Consider the following 12,631-nt stretch of genomic DNA (forward strand, 5'->3'; position numbering starts at 1 on the left):
AAGGGAAAGGGCATAAAAATAGAGAAATCTAATTCCAACCCCGATGAACTTTATATGTATCGTCAACCCCCGAAGTCCTTAAGTTTTAACAATGACCCGGGAACCTCTAAACCACCAGGTTTTTCTAAACCAATGTGGACAACGACGGCTCGTATTAGGGGAACATCATATATCCCTAGAAACTTGGCAAAACGAACCAAAACCGAAGAAGAAGAAACGAGCGAGTCGGAATAAGATAGTTGTATTCGTGTGGTGTAATATATGGAATATAGTGTTCTTATGCTTTATGATATATGTAAAAATTGCTTGTATTAATAAGTATTTTTTTATGAATCTAACTCTTGTCTATTTTACAGTTTAAAAACACAAAATGGATAGACAACCCAATATTTTAAGAGACCTACCCGGAGACATGATTGATGAAATCTTGTCTAGAGTCGGCCAGAATTCTTCGGCACAACTATTTAAGGCGAGATCAGTTTGTAAGACATTCGAAGAACGTTCCAAGAATGTCTTGGTTTATAAGAGACTTTCGTTTGAAAGATGGGGGATATCACATTGGGAAACCCATAAATTACGATGTGTTTACTTTGACGCATATATTGCGGGGAACCCAAATGCTATTTTACGCAACGGGTTAAGAAATTATTTTGACTCAATATATCCGAATATTGGACTTCGTGATTTAGAAAAAGCGGCTAACATGCAACATAAAGAAGCATGTTATGCTTACGGATTAGTAATGTTCGCTTCTCACCAAAGTGAGAACAAGAACATCGGGCTACAACTATTAAACAAAACGTTTCCACAAGTGACGGAGTCGGTAATTGGGGTAAGAAATGAGGTTTTTAGATTATTACGGGACTGTTGGACATTACGTAACCCTCGTCCCTTTGATGACGTTACAACACGCTGTCTTATCAACGGCCATAACGGTTATGTTGCACAAGACCAAGGATGGGAAGTAGTCCTAGTAAAACCAGAATGCATGACTTGTTTCTGGACGTATGAATTACGTGTCTTTATTGCCTTTGCCGAACGACTTGTGTACTAGCTAGAATTGTCTTCACAACTATCTTGTATCAAAGTTATTGTGTGCTATATTTCATGCTTTATGTAAAATAAGCGGTATTGTAAGTTTGTAAAATATTGTATAAAAGTTTGAACGCGAAATATTATTACAATCAGTTTTTCATATAGAATTGTAGTAGTTGAATTGTATATATTAGCTACTAAGTATGAACTTAACGGGTAGGTACTACCCGAATTTAAACTTATAAAACGCTAATATGAAGAAAAAGCTTTTATAAATAAGTTCATATTATGCTACGAAATACTATTAACTACTCTTAATATTCTGTATGATTAACTTGTTCCATTTAACTATTTTGAAGGAAATGGCACCGACTACTCGACACACCGTGAATATGAATGAAGAGGAATTCCGTACTTTTCTAGCTTCAAACATAGCCGCAGTACAGGCTGCGCTACATACCAACAATAACCTTGGATCTAGCAGTACAGGAAATCGTGTAGGATGCACCTACAAAGAATTCACTGCCTGCAAACCTTTGGAATTTGATGGAACCGAAGGACCGATCGGATTGAAACGGTGGACCGAGAAGGTTGAATCGGTGTTTGCCATAAGTAAGTGTACTGAAGAGGACAAAGTGAAGTACGCTACGCATACCTTCACAGGTTCTGCGTTAACATGGTGGAATACCTATCTAGAGCAAGTGGGACAAGATGATGCGTACGCACTACCGTGGTCAGCATTCAAGCACTTGATGAACGAGAAGTACCGTCCCAGAACCGAGGTCAATAAGCTCAAGACAGAACTTAGAGGGTTACGAACCCAAGGATTTGATATTACCACGTACGAAAGACGATTCACAGAATTGTGCCTATTGTGTCCGGGAGCATTCGAAGATGAGGAAGAGAAGATCGACGCGTTTGTGAAAGGATTACCGGAAAGAATCCAAGAAGATATAAGTTCACACGAGCCCGCCTCCATACAACAGGCATGTAGAATGGCTCACAAACTAGTTAACCAGATTGAAGAAAGAATTAAAGAACAGACTGCTGAAGAGGCCAATGTGAAGCAAGTCAAAAGAAAGTGGGAGGAAAACGGTGATAAGAATCACCAATACAACAACAACAGCAATTACAACAATAATCGCAACAATTATCCCAACAATCGCAACATCAATCGCAACTACAACAAACGGCCCAACAACAACAACAACAACAACAACAACAACAGCAACTACAACAATCATCCCAACAACAATAATAACCGCAACAACAACAACAATCAGAAGCAACTATGCCAAAGGTGTGAAAAGAATCACTCGGGGTTCTGCACCAAATTTTGCAACAAGTGTAAAAGAAATGGTCATAGCGCGGCTAAGTGTGAGGTCTACGGACCAGGGGTTAATAGAACGAAAGGAACAAATGGTGTCGGAACGAGTAATGGCGGAGCAAGTAGTGTCGGAGCAAGTTATGCCAATGTAGTTTGTTATAAATGTGGAAAACCAGGCCACATTATTAGAAATTGCCCGAACCAGGAGAACACGAATGGACAAGGCCGTGGAAGAGTTTTCAATATTAATGCGGTAGAGGCACAGGAAGACCCGGAGCTTGTTACGGGTACGTTTCTTATTGACAATAAATCTGCTTACGTTTTATTTGATTCGGGTGCGGATAGAAGCTATATGAGTAGAGATTTTTGTGCTAAATTAAGTTGTCCATTGACGCCTTTGGATAGTAAATTTTTACTCGAATTAGCAAATGGTAAATTAATTTTAGCAGATAATATATGTCGGAATCGAGAAATTAAACTGGTTAGCGAAACATTTAAGATTGATTTGATACCAGTAGAGTTAGGGAGTTTTGATGTGATAATCGGTATGGACTGGTTGAAAGAAGTGAAAGCGGAGATCGTTTGTTACAAAAATGCAATTCGCATTATACGAGAAAAAGGAAAACCCTTAATGGTGTACGGAGAAAAGGGCAACACGAAGCTACATCTTATTAGTAATTTGAAGGCACAAAAACTAATAAGAAAAGGTTGCTATGCTGTTCTAGCACACGTCGAGAAAGTACAAACTGAAGAAAAGAGCATCAATGATGTTCCCATTGCAAAAGAATTTCCCGATGTATTTCCTAAAGAATTACCGGGATTACCCCCACATCGATCCGTTGAATTTCAAATAGATCTTGTACCAGGAGCTGCACCAATAGCTCGTGCTCCTTACAGACTCGCACCCAGCGAGATGAAAGAACTGCAAAGCCAATTACAAGAACTTTTAGAGCGTGGTTTCATTCGACCAAGCACATCACCGTGGGGAGCTCCTGTTTTGTTTGTCAAGAAGAAAGATGGTACATTCAGGTTGTGTATCGACTACCGAGAGTTGAACAAACTTACCATCAAGAACCGCTACCCACTACCGAGAATCGACGACTTATTTGATCAACTACAAGGCTCGTCTGTTTATTCAAAGATTGACTTACGTTCCGGGTATCATCAAATGCGGGTGAAAGAAGATGATATTCCAAAGACTGCTTTCAGAACACGTTACGGTCATTACGAGTTTATGGTCATGCCGTTTGGTTTAACTAATGCACCAGCTGTGTTCATGGACCTTATGAACCGAGTGTGTGGACCATACCTTGACAAGTTTGTCATTGTTTTCATTGATGACATACTTATTTACTCAAAGAATGACCAAGAACACGGTGAACATTTGAGAAAGGTGTTAGAAGTATTGAGGAAGGAAGAATTGTACGCTAAGTTTTCAAAGTGTGCATTTTGGTTGGAAGAAGTTCAATTCCTCGGTCACATAGTGAACAAAGAAGGTATTAAGGTGGATCCGGCAAAGATAGAAACTGTTGAAAAGTGGGAAACCCCGAAAACTCCGAAACACATACGCCAGTTTTTAGGACTAGCTGGTTACTACAGAAGGTTCATCCAAGACTTTTCCAGAATAGCAAAACCCTTGACTGCATTAACGCATAAAGGGAAGAAATTTGAATGGAATGATGAACAAGAGAAAGCATTTCAGTTATTGAAGAAAAAGCTAACTACGGCACCTATATTGTCATTGCCTGAAGGGAATGATGATTTTGTGATTTATTGTGATGCATCAAAGCAAGGTCTCGGTTGTGTATTAATGCAACGAACGAAGGTGATTGCTTATGCGTCTAGACAATTGAAGATTCACGAACAAAATTATACGACGCATGATTTGGAATTAGGCGCGGTTGTTTTTGCATTAAAGACTTGGAGGCACTACTTATATGGGGTCAAAAGTATTATATATACCGACCACAAAAGTCTTCAACACATATTTAATCAGAAACAACTGAATATGAGGCAGCGTAGGTGGATTGAATTATTGAATGATTACGATTTTGAGATTCGTTACCACCCGGGGAAGGCAAATGTGGTAGCCGATGCCTTGAGCAGGAAGGATAGAGAACCCATTCGAGTAAAATCTATGAATATAATGATTCATAATAACATTACTACTCAAATAAAGGAGGCGCAACAAGGAGTTTTAAAAGAGGGAAATTTAAAGGATGAAATACCCAAAGGATCGGAGAAGCATCTTAATATTCGGGAAGACGGAACCCGGTATAGGGCTGAAAGGATTTGGGTACCAAAATTTGGAGATATGAGAGAAATGGTACTTAGAGAAGCTCATAAAACCAGATACTCAATACATCCTGGAACGGGGAAGATGTACAAGGATCTCAAGAAACATTTTTGGTGGCCGGGTATGAAAGCCGATGTTGCTAAATACGTAGGAGAATGTTTGACGTGTTCTAAGGTCAAAGCTGAGCATCAGAAACCATCAGGTCTACTTCAACAACCCGAAATCCCGGAATGGAAATGGGAAAACATTACCATGGATTTCATCACTAAATTGCCAAGGACTGCAAGTGGTTTTGATACTATTTGGGTAATAGTTGATCGTCTCACCAAATCAGCACACTTCCTACCAATAAGAGAAGATGACAAGATGGAGAAGTTAGCACGACTGTATTTGAAGGAAGTCATCTCCAGACATGGAATACCAATCTCTATTATCTCTGATAGGGATGGCAGATTTATTTCAAGATTCTGGCAGACATTACAGCAAGCATTAGGAACTCGTCTAGACATGAGTACTGCCTATCATCCACAAACTGATGGGCAGAGCGAAAGGACAATACAAACGCTTGAAGACATGCTACGAGCATGTGTTATTGATTTCGGAAACAGTTGGGATCGACATCTACCGTTAGCAGAATTTTCCTACAACAACAGCTACCATTCAAGCATTGAGATGGCGCCGTTTGAAGCACTTTATGGTAGAAAGTGCAGGTCTCCGATTTGTTGGAGTGAGGTGGGGGATAGACAGATTACGGGTCCGGAGATTATACAAGAAACTACCGAGAAGATCATCCAAATTCAACAACGGTTGAAAACCGCCCAAAGTCGACAAAAGAGCTATGCTGACATTAAAAGAAAAGATATAGAATTTGAAATTGGAGAGATGGTCATGCTTAAAGTTTCACCTTGGAAAGGCGTTGTTCGATTTGGTAAACGAGGGAAATTAAATCCAAGGTATATTGGACCATTCAAGATTATTGATCGTGTCGGACCAGTAGCTTACCGACTTGAGTTACCTCAACAACTCGCGGCTGTACATAACACTTTCCACGTCTCGAATTTGAAGAAATGTTTTGCTAAAGAAGATCTCACTATTCCGTTAGATGAAATCCAAATCAACGAAAAACTCCAATTCATCGAAGAACCCGTCGAAATAATGGATCGTGAGGTTAAAAGACTTAAGCAAAACAAGATACCAATTGTTAAGGTTCGATGGAATGCTCGTAGAGGACCCGAGTTCACCTGGGAGCGTGAAGATCAGATGAAGAAGAAATACCCGCATCTATTTCCAGAAGATTCGTCAACACCTTCAACAGCTTAAAATTTCGGGACGAAATTTATTTAACGGGTAGGTACTGTAGTGACCCGAACTTTTCCATGTTTATATACATTAATTGAGATTGATGTTTACATGATTAAATGTTTCCAACATGTTACGCAATCAAACTTGTAAAGACTTGATTAATTGAAATAGGTTTCATATAGACAATTGACCACCCAAGTTGACCGGTGATTCACGAACGTTAAAACTTGTAAAAAAAACTATATGATGACATATATATGGTTATATATATAGTTAACATGATATTATGATAAGTAAACATATCATTAATTATATTAACAATGAACTACATATGTAAAAACAAGACTACTAACTTAATGATTTTGAAACGAGACATATATGTAACGTTTATCGTTGTAACGACATTTAATGTATATATATCATATTAAGAGATATTCGTACATCATAATATCATGATAATATAATAATTTAAAATCTCTTTTGATATTATAAACATTGGGTTAACAACATTTAACAAGATCGTTAACCTAAAGGTTTCAAAACAACACTTACATGTAACGACTAACGATGACTTAACGACTCAGTTAAAATGTATATACATGTAGTGTTTTAATATGTATTTATACACTTTTGAAAGACTTCAATACACTTATCAAAATACTTCTACTTAACAAAAATGCTTACAATTACATTCTCGTTCAGTTTCATCAACAATTCTACTCGTATGCACCCGTATTCGTACTCGTACAATACACAGCTTTTAGATGTATGTACTATTGGTATATACACTCCAATGATCAGCTCTTAGCAGCCCATGTGAGTCACCTAACACATGTGGGAACCATCATTTGGCAACTAGCATGAAATATCTCATAAGATTACAAAAATATGAGTAATCATTCATGACTTATTTACATGAAAACAAAATTACATATCCTTTATATCTAATCCATACACCAACGACCAAAAACACCTACAAACACTTTCATTCTTCAATTTTCTTCATCTAATTGAACTCTCTCAAGTTCTATCTTCAAATTCTAAGTGTTCTTCATAAATTCCAAAAGTTCTAGTTTCATAAAATCAAGAATACTTTCAAGTTTGCTAGCTCACTTCCAATCTTGTAAGGTGATCATCCAACCTCAAGAAATCTTTGTTTCTTACAGTAGGTTATCATTCTAATACAAGGTAATAATCATATTCAAACTTTGGTTCAATTTCTATAACTATAACAATCTTATTTCAAGTGATGATCTTACTTGAACTTGTTTTCGTGTCATGATTTTGCTTCAAGAACTTTGAGCCATCCAAGGATCCATTGAAGCTAGATCCATTTTTCTCTTTTCCAGTAGGTTCATCCAAGGAACTTAAGGTAGTAATGATGTTCATAACATCATTCGATTCATACATATAAAGCTATCTTATTCGAAGGTTTAAACTTGTAATCACTAGAACATAGTTTAGTTAATTCTAAACTTGTTCGCAAACAAAAGTTAATCCTTCTAACTTGACTTTTAAAATCAACTAAACACATGTTCTATATCTATATGATATGCTAACTTAATGATTTAAAACCTGGAAACACGAAAAACACCGTAAAACCGGATTTACGCCGTCGTAGTAACACCGCGGGCTGTTTTGGGTTAGTTAATTAAAAACTATGATAAACTTTGATTTAAAAGTTGTTATTCTGAGAAAATGATTTTTATTATGAACATGAAACTATATCCAAAAATTATGGTTAAACTCAAAGTGGAAGTATGTTTTCTAAAATGGTCATCTAGACGTCGTTCTTTCGACCGAAATGACTACCTTTACAAAAACGACTTGTAACTTATTTTTCCGACTAGAAACCTATACTTTTTTTGTTTAGATTCATAAAATAGAGTTCAATATGAAACCATAGCAATTTGATTCACTCAAAACGGATTTAAAATGAAGAAGTTATGGGTAAAACAAGATCGGATAATTTTTCTCATTTTAGCTACGTGAAAATTGGTAACAAATCTATTCCAACCATAACTTAATCAACTTGTATTATATATTATGTAATCTTGAGATACCATAGACACGTATACAATGTTTCGACCTATCATGTCGACACATCTATATATATTTCGGAACAACCATAGACACTCTATATGTGAATGTTGGAGTTAGCTATACAGGGTTGAGGTTGATTCCAAAATATATATAGTTTGAGTTGTGATCAATACTGAGATACGTATACACTGGGTCGTGGATTGATTCAAGATAATATTTATCGATTTATTTCTGTACATCTAACTGTGGACAACTAGTTGTAGGTTACTAACGAGGACAGCTGACTTAATAAACTTAAAACATCAAAATATATTAAAAGTGTTATAAATATATTTTGAACATACTTTGATATATATGTATATATTGTTATAGGTTCGTGAATCAACCAGTGGCCAAGTCTTACTTCCCGACGAAGTAAAAATCTGTGAAAGTGAGTTATAGTCCCACTTTTAAAATCTAATATTTTTGGGATGAGAATACATGCAGGTTTTATAAATGATTTACAAAATAGACACAAGTACGTGAAACTACATTCTATGGTTGAATTATCGAAATCGAATATGCCCCTTTTTATTAAGTCTGGTAATCTAAGAATTAGGGAACAGACACCCTAATTGACGCGAATCCTAAAGATAGATCTATTGGGCCTAACAAACCCCATCCAAAGTACCGGATGCTTTAGTACTTCGAAATTTATATCATATCCGAAGGGTGTCCCGGAATGATGGGGATATTCTTATATATGCATCTTGTTATTGTCGGTTACCAGGTGTTCACCATATGAATGATTTTTATCTCTATGTATGGGATGTGTATTGAAATATGAAATCTTGTGGTCTATTGTTACGATTTGATATATATAGGTTAAACCTATAACTCACCAACATTTTTGTTGACGTTTTAAGCATGTTTATTCTCAGGTGATTATTAAGAGCTTCCGCTGTCGCATACTTAAATAAGGACAAGATTTGGAGTCCATGCTTGTATGATATTGTGTAAAAACTGCATTCAAGAAACTTATTTTGTTGTAACATATTTGTATTGTAAACCATTATGTAATGGTCGTGTGTAAACAGGATATTTTAGATTATCATTATTTGATAATCTACGTAAAGCTTTTTAAACCTTTATTGATGAAATAAAGGTTATGGTTTGTTTAAAAATGAATGCAGTCTTTGAAAAACGTCTCATATAGAGGTCAAAACCTCGCAACGAAATCAATTAATATGGAACGTTTTTAATCAATAAGAACGGGACATTTCAATTTGGCAACTAGCATGAATTATCTCATAAAATTACAAAAATATTAGTAATCATTCATGACTTATTTACAAGTAAACAAAATTACACATCCTTTATATCTAATCCATACACCAACGACCAAAAACACCTACAAACACTTTCATTCTTCAATTTTCTTCATCTAATTAATCTCTCTCAAGTTTTATCTTCAAGTTCTAAGTGTTCTTCATAAATTCTATAAGTTCTAGTTTCATAAAGTCAAGAATACTTCCAAGTTTGCTAGCTTACTTCCAATCTTGTAAAGTGATCATCCAACGTCAAGAAATCTTTCTTATTTACAGTAATATATCTTTCTAATACAAGGTAATACTCATATTCAAACTTTGATTCAATTTCTATAACTATAACAATCTTATTTCGAGTGGAAATCTTACTTGAACTTCAAGAACTTTCAAGCCATCCAAGGATCCTTTGAAGCTAGATCGTTTTTTCTCATTTCCAGTAGGTTTATCCACAAAACCTGAGGTAGTAATGATGTTCATAACATCATTCGATTCATATATATAAAACTACCTTATTCGAAGGTTTAAACTTGAAATCACTAGAACATAGTTTAGTTAATTCTAAACTTGTTCGCAAACAAAAGTTAATCCTTCTAAATTGACTTTTAAAATCGAAAAACAGGAAAAATACCGTAAAACCGGATATACGCCGTCGTAGTAACACCGCGGGCTGTTTTGGGTTTGATTATTAAAAAATATGATAAACTTTGATTTAAAAGTTGTTCTTCTGGAAAATGATTTTTCTTATGAACATGAAACTATATCCAAAAATCATGGTTAAACTCAAAGTGGAAGTATGTTTTTCAAAATAGTCATCAAGACGTCGTTCTTTCGACTGAAATGACTATCTATTACAAAAACGACTTGTAACATATATTTCCGACTATAAACCTATACTTTTTCTATTTAGATTCATAAAATAGAGTTCAATATGAAATCATAGCAATTTGATTCACTCAAAACGGATTTAAAACGAAGAAGTTATGGGTAAAACAAGATTGGATATTTTTTTCATTGTTGTAGCTACGGGAAATATTGTAACAAATCTATATTAATCATATCCTAGCTAACTTATATTGTATTATACATGTATTCTAATATATTATGCAATCTTGAGATACCATACACACGTATGCAAATATTTTGACATATCATATCGACCCATCTATATATATTATTTGGAACAACCATAGCCACTCTATATGCAGTAATGTTGGAGTTAGCTATACAAGGTTGAGGTTGATTCCAAAAATATATATACTTTTAGTTGTGATCTAGCATGAGACGTGTATACACTGAGTCGTGGATTGGGTCAAACTAATATATATCAATTTATTTCTGTACATCTAACTATGGACAACTAGTTGTAGGTTACTAACGAGGACAGCTGACTTAATAAACTTAAAACATTAAAACGTATTAAAAATGTTGTAAATATATTTTGAACATACTTTGATATATATGTACATATTTGTTATAGGTTCGTGAATCGACCAGTGGCCAAGTCTTACTTCCCGACGAAGTAAAAATCTGTGAAAGTGAGTTATAGTCCCACTTTTAAAATCTAATATTTTGGGATGAGAATATATGAAATTTTATAAATGTTTTACGAAATATACACAAGTAAATGAAATTACATTATATGGGTGAATGATCGAAGCCGGATATGCCCCTTTTTAGCTTAGTAGCCTAAGAATTTGGGAATAGACCCCCAAATTGACGCGAATCCTAAAGATAGATCTATCGGGCCCAACAAGCCCCATTCTGGAATTTGGAATGCTTTAGTACTTCGATTTTATCATGTCCGATGGGTGTCCCGGAATGATGGGGATATTCTATATGCATCTTGTTAATGTCGGTTACCAGGTGTTCACCATATGAATGATTTTTATCTCTATGTATGGGATGTATATTGAAATATGAAATCTTGTGGTCTATTACTATGATTTGATAATATATAGGTTAAACCTATAACTCACCAACATTTTTGTTGACATTTTAAGCATGTTTATTCTCAGGTGATTATTAAGAGCTTCCGCTGTTGCATAATAAAATAAGGACAAGATTTGGAGTCCATGCTTGTATGATATTATGTAAAAACTGCATTCAAAAAATTTATTTTGATGTAATATATTCTTATTGTAAACCATTATGTAATGGTCGTGTGTAAACGGTATATTTTAGATTATCATTATTTGATAATCTACGTAATGCTTTTTAAACCTTTATCGATAAAATAAAAGTTATGGTTGTTTTAAAAATGAATGCAGTCTTTGAAAAACGTCTCATATAAAGGTCAAAATCTCGCGACGAAATCAATCAATATGGAACGTTTATAATCAATATGAACGGGACATTTCACAAAGGATCTTCGATGGCTTGAAAGTTCTTGAAGTAGAATCATGACACGAAAACAAGTTCAAGTAAGATTACTACTTGAATTAAGATAGTTATGTTTATAGAAATTGAACCAAAGCTTGAATATGATTCTTACCTTTGATTTAGAATGAAAACCTACTGAGATTAACAAAAGTTTCTTGATCTTGGATGATTACTTGGAATGGATTTGAAAGCTTGGAAGTAATCTAGCAAGTTTGAAAGATTTATTGAAGTGTTCATGAATGGTTGTTTTTATGATGATTAAAGCTTGTAATTGAAGATAAATGATGGTGAAAATGCTTGGAGATGATCAAGTATGATGTTAGGAGTATTTTGAGAGAGAATTTGGAGTGTAAGTATGAGAAAATGGAATGAAAAAATGAGGTGAAATCATAAAAAACGTTTTTACTCATTATAAAGAAAAAAAGATTCTTAAGTTTGTTTTCTTGCTAAATAATTCATGCTAGTTGACAAATGGTTGGTTCCACATATTCCTTAATCATTTAAGGCTGCTAAGGGGCAGATTTTTATGTGTATATACCAATAGTGTGTACATCTAGGAGCTGGGTATTGTACGAGTACGAATACGGTTGCATATGAGTAGAATTGTTGATGAAAATGAATGAGGATGTAATTGTAAGCATTTTTGTTAAGTAGAAGTACTTTGATATGTGTCTTGAAGTCTTTCAAAAGTGTACTAATACATCTAAATACACAACATGTATATACATTTTAACTGAGTCGTTAAGTCATCGTTAGTCGTTACATGTAAGTGTTGTTTTGAAACCTTTAAGTTAACGATCTTGTTAAATGTAATTAAATCATTGTTATTATATTTAAATGAGATGTTAATTTGTTATGTTAACATGATAACATGGTGTATGAATATATCTTAACATCATATATATATATATATATATATATATATATATATATATATATATA

The sequence above is a fragment of the Rutidosis leptorrhynchoides genome, chromosome 5 (assembly GCF_046630445.1).
Source record: "Rutidosis leptorrhynchoides isolate AG116_Rl617_1_P2 chromosome 5, CSIRO_AGI_Rlap_v1, whole genome shotgun sequence".
NCBI classification, from domain to species: Eukaryota; Viridiplantae; Streptophyta; class Magnoliopsida; order Asterales; family Asteraceae; genus Rutidosis; species Rutidosis leptorrhynchoides.